The sequence below is a fragment of the Gorilla gorilla genome, chromosome 4 (genome assembly GCF_029281585.2).
Source record: "Gorilla gorilla gorilla isolate KB3781 chromosome 4, NHGRI_mGorGor1-v2.1_pri, whole genome shotgun sequence".
NCBI classification, from domain to species: Eukaryota; Metazoa; Chordata; class Mammalia; order Primates; family Hominidae; genus Gorilla; species Gorilla gorilla.
In genome coordinates, this window is record NC_073228.2 from 48,391,666 (window position 1) to 48,402,922 (window position 11,257).

Consider the following 11,257-nt stretch of genomic DNA (forward strand, 5'->3'; position numbering starts at 1 on the left):
GAATGGCTATTAAAAGGTCAAAAAATAAGAGATGCTGGTGAAGTTGCAGACAAGAGGGAGTGCTTATACACTATTGGTGGGAACGTACATTAGTTCAGCCCCCGTGGAAAGCTGTTTGGGGAGTTCTCATAGAACTACCATTCATTCCAGCAATCCCATCACTGGGCATCTACCCAAAGGAGAAGAAATCGTTCCACCAAAAAGATACCTGCACTTGTGTGACTGTCACTATGGGACTGAATGAAGGAGGATGTACGCCACTTGTGACAGTTACTACGGGACTGAACAAAAGAGGACAAACGCAGAAATGAAAACAAGACAAAAGAATCTGCTTTAAAGAAGGGGTCCTTGCTTTTGCTTCTAGTGAGCAAGGGCCCTAAGCTTCCACAGCCCTCCATATTTATTGGGTAGAAAGAGCAGGGAGGAGCAGGTAACCTTTGGTCAGCTGCTTGATTTATCACAGGTTCACATAATTGCTGACATGCTTCATGTGTGCCTGTAGATAATCACAAACACTGCGCCTGAGGTGTGACTGCCCTCAGCATTCCTTCTGGGTGGCAGACGCAGTTTGTCAGTTTGCCAGCATTCTGCATTATGAGAAGAGTTTGCTCATACAGCCTCCAGTGGTATACTGAGTTGATCGTGACCCTCATTCTTTCGGCCTCCAACATCTCCCCCTTTTTGTTTTTACATTAATTGGACAAAATCTGTCCTCATGTTATGGGGGTTGATGTCAGTGTGACTCTGGTCAGTCCTCATTCTGTCTTTGCACTCAGATTCAACTGGTTCATGGCTCATACCAGGGGAACCAGGCCCATGGTTGGGATCCATGGGTCCCTCCAGTCTCCTGTTCCATGGTTGCACACACCTTGAGGGCACCCACATGGTTTGTCCATCTCCTATAAAAACATAAGCATACCCTCGTCCCCATGTTAGTAAATCTATAGGCAGTGGGAAACATATTCTGAGGTTCCTTAATGCTTTTCCTACAAAATGCTGACATAACGTAGGACTGCTGAGCATGCCTTGGGGTAAAACTTTCCATTGATAATGAGAAACAGGCTTTCTCCAATCAACAGAAGGCACAGAAAACAAATCGAGGCTTATCCTTCTCGTGTAAGGGTATAGTAAAAAAAAATCTCCAAGATCCATTACTGCCAGAGGCCAGTCTCTTGCTCCCGTATCCATAAGCCCACAAAACTTTTAATTTGCACTGCACAAGTGGGTCTACTAGATGCTATTGGTTGTGATAGATAAATGTCCCTCCGAGTTGTACTTCCAAGTCCTTGATTCCCTTGTTTCTTCTTTCGTGGAGGAGGGTGTAATTTGCAGGAGATAAGCAACAGTTGAGCAATATATTCTCCCAGTTCAAAACCCAAAGATCTTGTAACATTACCACTACTTGAATTTCTCCTTCATAATCCAAATTAACAACTCCTGGGACTACAGTAATGCCCTGTAAGTTAAGACAGCTTTTGCCTAAAATTAATCCTATGTATCCTGTTGGCAAAGGTCCACAAATCCCAGTGGGAATCTTCGTGGATTTGTCTCCTCCAACTAAAGTAACACATTCTTTGACTGGGAGACCCAATCCTGTGCTTCCAGGTGTTCCTGGGGAGAGGGAATCAATGTGCCTCCGGAAACCCACCTTTGAAACGGAGTTGTGGGCTGGACTGGGGATGCCCTCATTGTTTGAGGTGCCCACATCCAGGCCCCCTTCTCATTTCCCCACAGGGGGGTGCTGTTTTGATGAAATTTTGAATGGCACTGATTAGCCCAATCATTTCCTTTATTGCAAAGGAGGGCAAAGTCCTGGTGTTTTTTTCTATTGTGGGGGAGGGAGCTGTATTATAAGATCCCTTCTTTCCAGAGATCTGACAGCATTCTTTTTTGAAAAGTCCAATTTTTCCACAATTATAACACTTTCCCACTTTAGGTTTTGACCCTTGGCTCCTTTTAGGTTTATCAACTACTAAACTAGCCATTGCTTGAGCCAACATTGTAGAGCGATGAAGCTCAATTCCCACATCTTGACAAGCTCTGAGAAAATTTCCTAAGCTTCTTGTACATCTCACAGGTGCCAGTGCATGTTTACAATCCATGTTTGCATTCTCAAAGCCAAAGTTAAAGTTAGTATTTCTGCAGCCACAAAAGAAGACGGTACAGGCCAATCTTCACCCTCCCTCTCCTATTCACCGCCCTTGATAGGTGCTGTGGGTAGGGCAAAAAATTCTTTCAAATTTTGAAATAATGACAAAAGGACAGTACGGACCAAACCCCAAACAGAAAAAACAGAAAGAATGGACAAATTCTGCCCCATGTTACCCTGATTCAGAAACTTCCCGCTCCCAGTACCTCTTTAGGGAGCTGACCTTATATCCCAGTACTTCTTTAGGGCACTGACCTTATATCCACTGCCAGCAGACTCGTTCCGGGGTTTCTCGTTCGTCTGGTCAGTTTCACTTTCTCTGCTCCAGCGGACCCTCCTCGTTCATGTCCCTGTCTGTCCCTGTCTGTCTCTGCCAGTCTCTACTAGTCCCTGCAAGTCCCTGCTTGTCTCTATCTGTCCCTGTCTGTCCCTGTCCCTGTTCATCCCTGTTTGGGCACCACTTGTGGCAGTTACTATGGGACTGAACAAAAGAGGATGAACGCAGAAATGAAAACTTAAGACAAAAGAATCTGTTTTAAAGAAGGGGTCGGGGGCTTCTTGCTTCTAGTGAGCAAGGGCCCTAAGCTTTCACAGCCCTCCATATTTATTGGGTAGAAAGAGTAGGGAAGAGCAGGTAACCATTGGTCAGCTGCTTGATTTATCACAGGTTCACATAATTGCTAACAGGCTTCAGGTGTGCCTGTAGATAATCACAAACACTGCGCCTGGGGCGTGACTGCCCTCAGCATTCCTTCTGGGTGGCAGACGCAGTTTGTTAGTTTGCCAACATTCTGCATTATGAGAACAGTTTGCTGTTTGCTCATATAGCCTCCAGTGGTATACTGGGTTGATCACGACCCTCATTCTTTTGGCCTCCAACACACTTGTATGCTTATCGTAGCACTATTCACCATAGCAAAGACATGGAATCAACTTAGGTGTCCATCAGTGGTGGGTTGGATAAAGAAAATATGGTACATATACACCATGGGATATAATGCAGCCATAAAAATAATGAAATCGGCTGGGCGTGGTGGCTCACTCCTGTACTCCCAGCACTTTGGGAGGCAAAGGCAGGTGGATCACCTGAGGTCAGGAGTTGGAGACCAGGCTGGCCAACATAGTGAAACCCTGTGTCTAGCAAAAATACAAAAATCAGCCAGGCATGGTGGTGAGTGCCTGTAGTCCCAGCTACTCGGGAGGCTGAGGCAGGAGAATTGCTTGTATTGTAACCTGGGAGGCAGAGGTTACAGTGAGCCAAGATCACGCCACTGCACTCCAGCCTGGGTGACAGAGTGAGACTCTGTCTCAAAAAAAAAAAAAAAAAAAAAAAAAAAAAAAAATCATGTCCTTTGCAGTAACATGAATACAGCTGGAGGCCATTATTTTAAGCAAATTAACATAGAAACAGAAAATCAAATACCATATGTCCTCACTTATAAGCGGGAGCCAAACATTGGGTACACATGGACATAAAGATGGCAACAATAGACACTGAGGACGATAAGAGGAGGGAGGGAGGGAAGGAAGGAGGGAGATAAGGGTTGAAAAATGACATATTGGCCGGGCACAGTGGCTCACGCCTATAATCCCAGCACTTTGCGAGGCCGAGGCGGGTGGATCACCTGAGGTCAGGAGTTCAAGACCAGCCTGGCCAACATGGTGAAACCCCGTCTCTACTAAAAATACAAAAATTAGCCAGGTGTGGTGGCATGAACCTGTAATCCCAGCTACTTGGGAGGCTGAGGCAGGACAATCACTTGAACCCGGGAGGTGGAGATTGCAGTGAGCCAAGATCGTGCCATTACACTCCAGCCTGGGGGACAGAGCAAGACTCCGTCTCAAAAAAAAGGAAAAGAAAAGAAAAGATAAACTACACATTGAAGACATATTGGGTTCTCTGTACACTATTTGGGTGACAGGTTCAATAGAAACCCAAACCTCAGCATCACACAATATGCCTATGTAACAAACCTGCACGTGTACCCCCTAAAAATCTAAAATTTAAAAAAATATAAATGCCTGCACCCAGGTGTCTGCGAGCATTCATGGGGCTCGAGGACTCAGACATGCTGTGGCTAATCCACTCAGCTCCACCTGGAACTTGTGTGGCCCCCAACAGGTCCCTCTACCTCTCTGGGCTTCAGATTTATCTTCTGTAAAAGTGTCATGGACCCTCCCAGTGGTAACACTAGGATTGCTTCCAGGTGCTCAGAAACAGGGGCCATAGGTGATATCAAAAGAGCACCCAAGGGCGATGTTTGGCAAATCCTTCAGGGTTAAGGGATCAGCTTTCTTCCTAAATGAGTTATTCAGCGGAGCTGCGTGCCACTCCTTCGGGATCACTGAGGATTATCAGGAGCTTTGGCGGTTCCCTTCTCCCTGCAATGGCCAGATGAGCAACCACCCTTATTTTGATTTCCCCAAAGCATCCATGGGGGTTCATATCACCTCATAGTTCTGATGGGAATTTGGCATTGATTATTAAACACCTCTATTCCAAAGAGCCTCTGACCATTCCTAGCACAAAGAATGTCTTTCTGGTCAACTTCTTCTCTTTTGGTCCCTTGCCTCCACCATGTTGCTGGGTCCTCTCTGTCCTCTCTTTTTTTTCTCTCATTTCTGGACAACTTTCTTCTCATTTCCTGGGGCATTCCTGGAAACTCAGTATTTCTCTACTAAGCAACTCTGCACTTGTATTTCTGTCCCAATCCAGTGGTTCTCAATTCTGGCTGCCCGTTAGGATCACCTGGGGGGTTAAAAAAACAATTGCCTAGGCCCTTCTCCAGATCAATTAGATCAGAAGGTCAGGAGGGGCCAACCCTTGTAACAACCACCACATCTCAGCAACTTAATAACTTTGTTACTCATTTCTTGTTCACATGACATCTCATGTATGTTGAGTGGTGCTACTAGCATTGATTCAGGGATCTAGCCTCTTTCCATCTTGTGACTTCATCTTTTTTTTTTTTTTTTTGAGATGGAGTCTCGCTCTGTTGCCCAGGCTGGAGTGCAGTGGCACAATCTTAGCTCACTGCAACCTCCACCTGCCGGGTTCAAGCAATTCTGCTGCCTCAGCCTCCCTAGTAGCTGGGACTATAGGCGTGCACCACCATGCCTGACTAATTTTTTGTATTTTTAGTAGAGATGGGGTTTCACTATGCTGGCCAGGCTGGTCTCAAACTCCTGACCTCGTGATCTGCCCGCCTCAGCCTCCCAAAGTACTCAAAGTGCTGAGATTGCAAGCGTGAGCCACCGTGCCCAGCCAACACTTTATCTTTAATGAGTGGACTCCATAGGTGTCATTGAAGAGGAAGATAGTTTTTTTGTTTTTTTTTTTTTTGAGATAGAGTCTTTGCTCTGTCACCCAGGCTGGAGTGCAGTGGTGCAATCATGGCTCACTGCAGTCTCAACCTCCCTGGCTCAAGCAAACCTCCTGCCTCAGCCACTTGAGTAGTTGGGACTACAGGTACATGCCACCGTGCCTGGCTAATTTTTTTATTTTTTGCAGAGATGGGGTCTTCTTTGCTTCCCAGGCTGGTTTCAAACTCCTGAGCTCAAACAGTTCTCCTGCCTTGGCCTCCCAAAGCTCTGGGATTACAGGCATCAGCCATCATGCCTGGCCCATGGTTTCTTTTAATCTGGTCTTAAGGTCTGTCTTGACAGTGGCCGTAAGCTGAGACAGCAATTTTCTTTCTTTATCTTTTTTTTTTTTTTTTTTTTTTTTGAGACTGGGTCTTGCTCTGTCACCCAGGCTAGAGTGCAGTGGTGCGATCTCGACTCACTGCAGCCTCCACCTCCTGGGTTCAAGTGATTCTCCTGCCTCAGGCTCCTGAGTAGCTGGGATTACAGGCATGTACCACCATGCCCGGCTAATTTTATATTTTTAGTGGAGACAGGGTTTCACCATATTGGCCAGGCTAGTCTCAAACTCCTGGCCTCAAGTGATCCACTGGACTCAGCCTCCCAAAGTGCTGGCATTACAGGTGTGAGCTACTGCGCCCGGTCTGACATAGCAATTTTCTAGGAGAGCCCCAATCAGGGGAAAGTTAAGTTACAGTGTGTAGGTCAGGTGAGACACAATGAGAGAGTGAAACCCAAATGCATGAAACAGAAGAAATTTATTACTTACAGGTCCCAGAGACATTAGAGGCGTCTACTGGTTGCCAAAGGGGAATTCTGGAGGTGGCAAGGAGCTCAACCAGTGAGTGGGAGCAGGAGAGAGATGGTGACAGACCTTGGGCCAAAGCCTTTATTGGAGTCCAGGTGTTTACCCAAGCAAGTTTCCCGTAGAGAGTTCTAATTGACGGGTTTAGAGCAAGCAGGCATGAGTTCCGTGGAGTCATGCTGTGACTGCGAGGTAGTCACTGTGGCATATTTGCACAGTGCCTGTGTAAGAGGGTCAGTAGAGCAAGTCAGGTAGGTCGCATCTAGCTGTCTCATAGAGAGGTGGTCACCAGGAAGTGGTTGTATGAAGCAGGAACTGGGATCGACCATATTGAGGAGCTGCGAGAGGGCAGAGAACTGGAAACTGTGGCTGGAAGGGTGACTAAGCCCTGCTTCTGATATGAGAAAGTCCAGCTTATATGTAAAATGGATGCCAAGGCAAAATAAAATTATAAGAATTCACTACATCAAAAGAGGGCTTTCACCAAAACCTGATCATGCTGGCACCCTGATCTTGGACCTCTAGCCTACAGAACTGTGAGAAATCGATTTCTGTTGTTGAGAAGCCATCAACACTATGGCACTTTGTTATAGCAGCCCAAATTAAGATAAAGACCTAAATAAATAGAGTTATTCATGGGTTGGAATCAATATTGTTCAGAGGTCAGTTCTCCCCAAACTAATCTATGTAATCAATGTAATCCCAATCAAAATCCTAGCAAGTTTTTTTGGTATAAATTGATAAGCTGATGCTAAAATCCACATGGAAATACTAGAAATCTAAAAGAGCAAAAACAACTTTGATAAAGAACAAAGTTGGAGGATTTATACTACTTGATTTTGAGACATATTATAAAGCTACAGCAATCAAGACAGTGTGGTATTGGCATAAAGATAGATAAATAGGTCAATAGAACAGAAAAGGCCAGAAACAGACTCACACAAATATGTTTAACTGATTTCAAAGTAGTGCAATGTCAATTCAGTAGAGGAAGGACAAGGTAGACTTTTCAACAGATGGTGCTGGAATAGTTGGATATATCCATACACAAAAAAAGGAAGAAGATGAAGGAAGAAAGGAGGAGGAGGAGAGAAGAAGAAGAAGGAGAAGGAGAAGGAGAAGAAGAGGAAGAAGAAGAAGAAGAAGTTGTTTTACTCACACGTATATGAAAATTAACTCAAGTTCATTCATAAGTCTAAATGTAAAGCCTAAAACTACAACACTTCTAGAAGAAAACATAGGAGAAAATCCTTGTGACCCTGGATTAGGCAAAGATTTTTTAGATACAACATCAAAAAGCATGATCCATAAAAGAAAAAATTGACACACTGAACTTCATCAAAATGTCAAACTTCTGCTCTGTGAAAGGCTTCTTTTTTTCCCTTTTTCAGTGCAGCAAGCTAAGAAGACCTTTTTAAGAGAATGAAAAGACAAGTCACGCATTGGGAGAAGATAACTGTAAATCACGTATTTGATGAAGGATTTATTTCTAGAATATATGAAGAGCTCTCTAAACTCAATAAAAATAGATGAAGTATTTGAACAGAAATTTCACCAAAGAAGATAAATGGATGGCAAATTAGCACACAAAAAGATGCTCAAAGTCATTAGTTATCAGGGAGGTATAAATTAAAGCTACAATTTTGGTGCAGTTTATACATTTATTAGAATGGTTAAAATGAAAAAGGCTGATAGTAGCGAGTGTCAGTGGAGGAACTGGAATTCTACATGGCTGGTGGGAATGCAAAATGTTATGACCACTTTGGAAAACATGAGCATATACCTACCATATGGCCCAGATGTTCCACTCCAAGGTATTTACCCAAGAGAAGTGATAGCATGCAAAGACTTGTACATGAATCTTCATAGCAGCTCAATTTGTAATATCCCCAGACTGGAAAGAACCCAAATACCCATCGACTGGTGAATGAGGATGGGAGTGAGGCAGGATTACAAAGGGGCAGAAGAAAACTTTTGGGGGTGATGGATATATTCATTATCTTGATTGTGGTGACTGTTTCACAGGTATATACATAATACAAAACTTATCCAACAGTATACTCTAAACACGTGCAATTTATTGAATGCGAACTATACTTTTTTTTTTTGAGACAGAGTTTTACTCTTGTTGCCCAGGCTGGAGTGCAATGGTGCGAGCTTGGTTCACTGCAACATCCACCTCCCGGTTTCAAGCAATTCTCCTGCCTCAGCCTCCTGAGTAGCTGGGATTACAGGTATGAGCCACCACGCCCGGCTAATTTTGTATTTTTAGTGGAGACGGGGTTTCACCATATTGGCCAGGCTGGTCTCGAACTCCTGACCTCAGGTGATCCGCCAGCCTCGGCCTCCCAAAGTGCTGGGATTACAGGCGTGACCCAATGTGCCCGTCCCCAGTTATACCTTAATAAAGCTGTTAAAAATAGTAATTAACAATGATGTCCAGTTTGTTGGAAAAAAAAAAAGAGAGGGAAAGGACAGAATTAAAAACTGGAAGAAAATGGTCTGCAAGATAGGAGCAAGTGATGGGAGTTAAAGGGTTTGGGGATCCTATATTATTCAAGGAAAAATTAAGGATTGTGAGGATATTAACTGTAGTCTTTGTTGAAAACCTATGTATAATACAAAGTTCAAGGTTCAAAATAGAGGATATAACCTCCATACTGTAGAAGGAAAAAGAATGGCATAAGAAAACAAAAATAGAACTTAGTCAATCCAAAAAAAAGGCGAGAAAGACAGTAAGGAAAGGGCCACTGGTTTTGTCTCTTCTGTCCCAGCCCATGTGTGATTGCAGATGGGTAGATCTGCTGCTTTGCATCAGACTCAGGGCCTCGGCACTCACATCCAGCCCCATGGTGCCGTCCCAGCTGTCAGCCCCAGGTGCTTGCTTGCCACACCTTGAAGTGATACTGGCGGGGAGCTCTTCCCTGCTCCTGGGAAGACTCCCCCAAAGCACATCACAGCCCCTTGCATGTCTTAGGCGCTTTCCACCTTCTCTGTGTCTGTTTTCTTTCCCCCCATATGCCCCTCCCTTACCCACTTCCTGGGTGAATTTACAAATTTCTCCTTAATAGACCTCAATGGATTAGAATCATAATCTCCAATTCTTTGTCAAGAGTAAGGTGGGGAAGAGAGGCCTTAAATAATCCATTTTGGTGTTAAAATGTTTCTTTTTGGCTGCCCGCGTGGTGGCTCACACCTGTAATCCCAGCACTCTGGGAGGCCGTAGGGGGTGGATTACCTGACGTCAAGAGTTTGAGACCAGCCTGGTCAACATGGTGAAACCTTGTCTCTACTAAAAATATAAAAATTAGCCAGGTGTGGTGGTGCACACCTGTAGTCCCAGCTACTTAGGAGGCAGGAGAATCGCTTGAACCTGGGAGGCGGAGGTTGCAGTGAGCAAGATTGTGCCATTGTACCCCAGCCTGGGCGACAGAGCAAAAACTCCATCTCAAAAAAAAAAAAAAAAAGTTTCTTTTAAAGAAATAGCTGGACTGGTAAGTGACAGTTTGTTATTTTTGTTATATTTACTGTCCTAATTTGGCAAAACTAAATGTTTGCAATTCTTTGATGTTGCTCCAATTTTTTCTGAAGTTTTACCTCCCAGCAAAAGTCCCTCATTCTCAGGATAGGTGAGCAGTGACTTGTTGCTTCTTTTTGTTTAAGGGGATTGAATAAAATCTCACGTAAATACCAAAGACTGCAGATCTGAGTATTCAAGTACAAACATCAAACCAAGGTGTATCAAAATGGGGGATTGCAAAGTATCAGCTGGTAAGGGAGTGGTCTTTCTCCCCTACCTGTCTGGAGGGAGCTGGGCCCTCTTGGTGGTACTGTGGGAATAAGAGAGTGTCTCTGAGTAATATTTATGTGTCTCATAAATCCACTGAAACTTGGAATTCCATGGATGCCAATCCTAGGTTGCCTGGGAGAGAGCTCTGCCTCTCAGAATATGTCAATTTATTCAGCCCAGTCTGCGAATGGGTGAGGGATGGGAGTGGGATGGCCAAGCTGACCGCCTCCTGGTTCCCAGGAAGCCCCGGCTCCAGTAGGTGAGGAGAGATTCAGAGGACAGGAGGGTTCGTTCCTTCCAGGGAAACCCCAGCCAAGGGATTTTTCAGCGGGGGAAGCCTGCTTTTGATGCACTTCTAGGGTGCATTCTGACAGTGTGTGTGCCCAGGTCCCAGCAGAAGATTTGGGACCATCTGAAACTTGCTGCTCCCTATGTCCCAAACACCTTGGCACACACAGTGCCTGGAGCCTGGGTGCAGCACACAGAGTTTGGGCCTGGGAGCTCACTCTCCACCCAGAGAAGGTACTCGGTGCAACCCCAGCCCAAGGGCCTCGGGCACAGGCTGGCACCTTCTGGTGAGCTGCTCTAGCTTCATCAGACCAGTTCCACCTCCACCCAGTCCCCCAGACCCTCGAGGTTCTGACCACAGGGCCATTATTTAACTGTTTCTCCTGCCTTTCCAGCAGGGACAGGTGCAGAGGACTTCAAGAAACAGATTGCAAGGGTCTGGCGGGGGTGAAATTGGTGCTGCCACTCCAGAAAGCTGTTTAGCAAGAGGCATCAGTAACTTTAAAAATGTTCACTCCCTATGACCTGGCACTTCCATGCATGCAAATCCTTCTTTAAGAAATCTCCCGGCCAGGTGCAGTGGCTCATGCCTGTAATCCCAGCACTTTGGGAGGCTGAGGCAGGCGGATCACTTGAGGTCAGGAGTTCAAGACCTGGCCAACATGGTGAAATCCCGTCTCTATTAAAAATTCGAAAATTAGCGGAGCGTGGCGGCAGATGGCTGCAGCCCCAGCTACTTGGGAGGTTGAGGCAGGAGAATGGCTTGAGTCAGGGAGCTGGAGGTTGCAGTAAGCTGAGATTGCATCACTCAACTCCAACCTGAGCGACAGAGCAAGACTCTGTCTCCAAGAAAAAAAAAAAA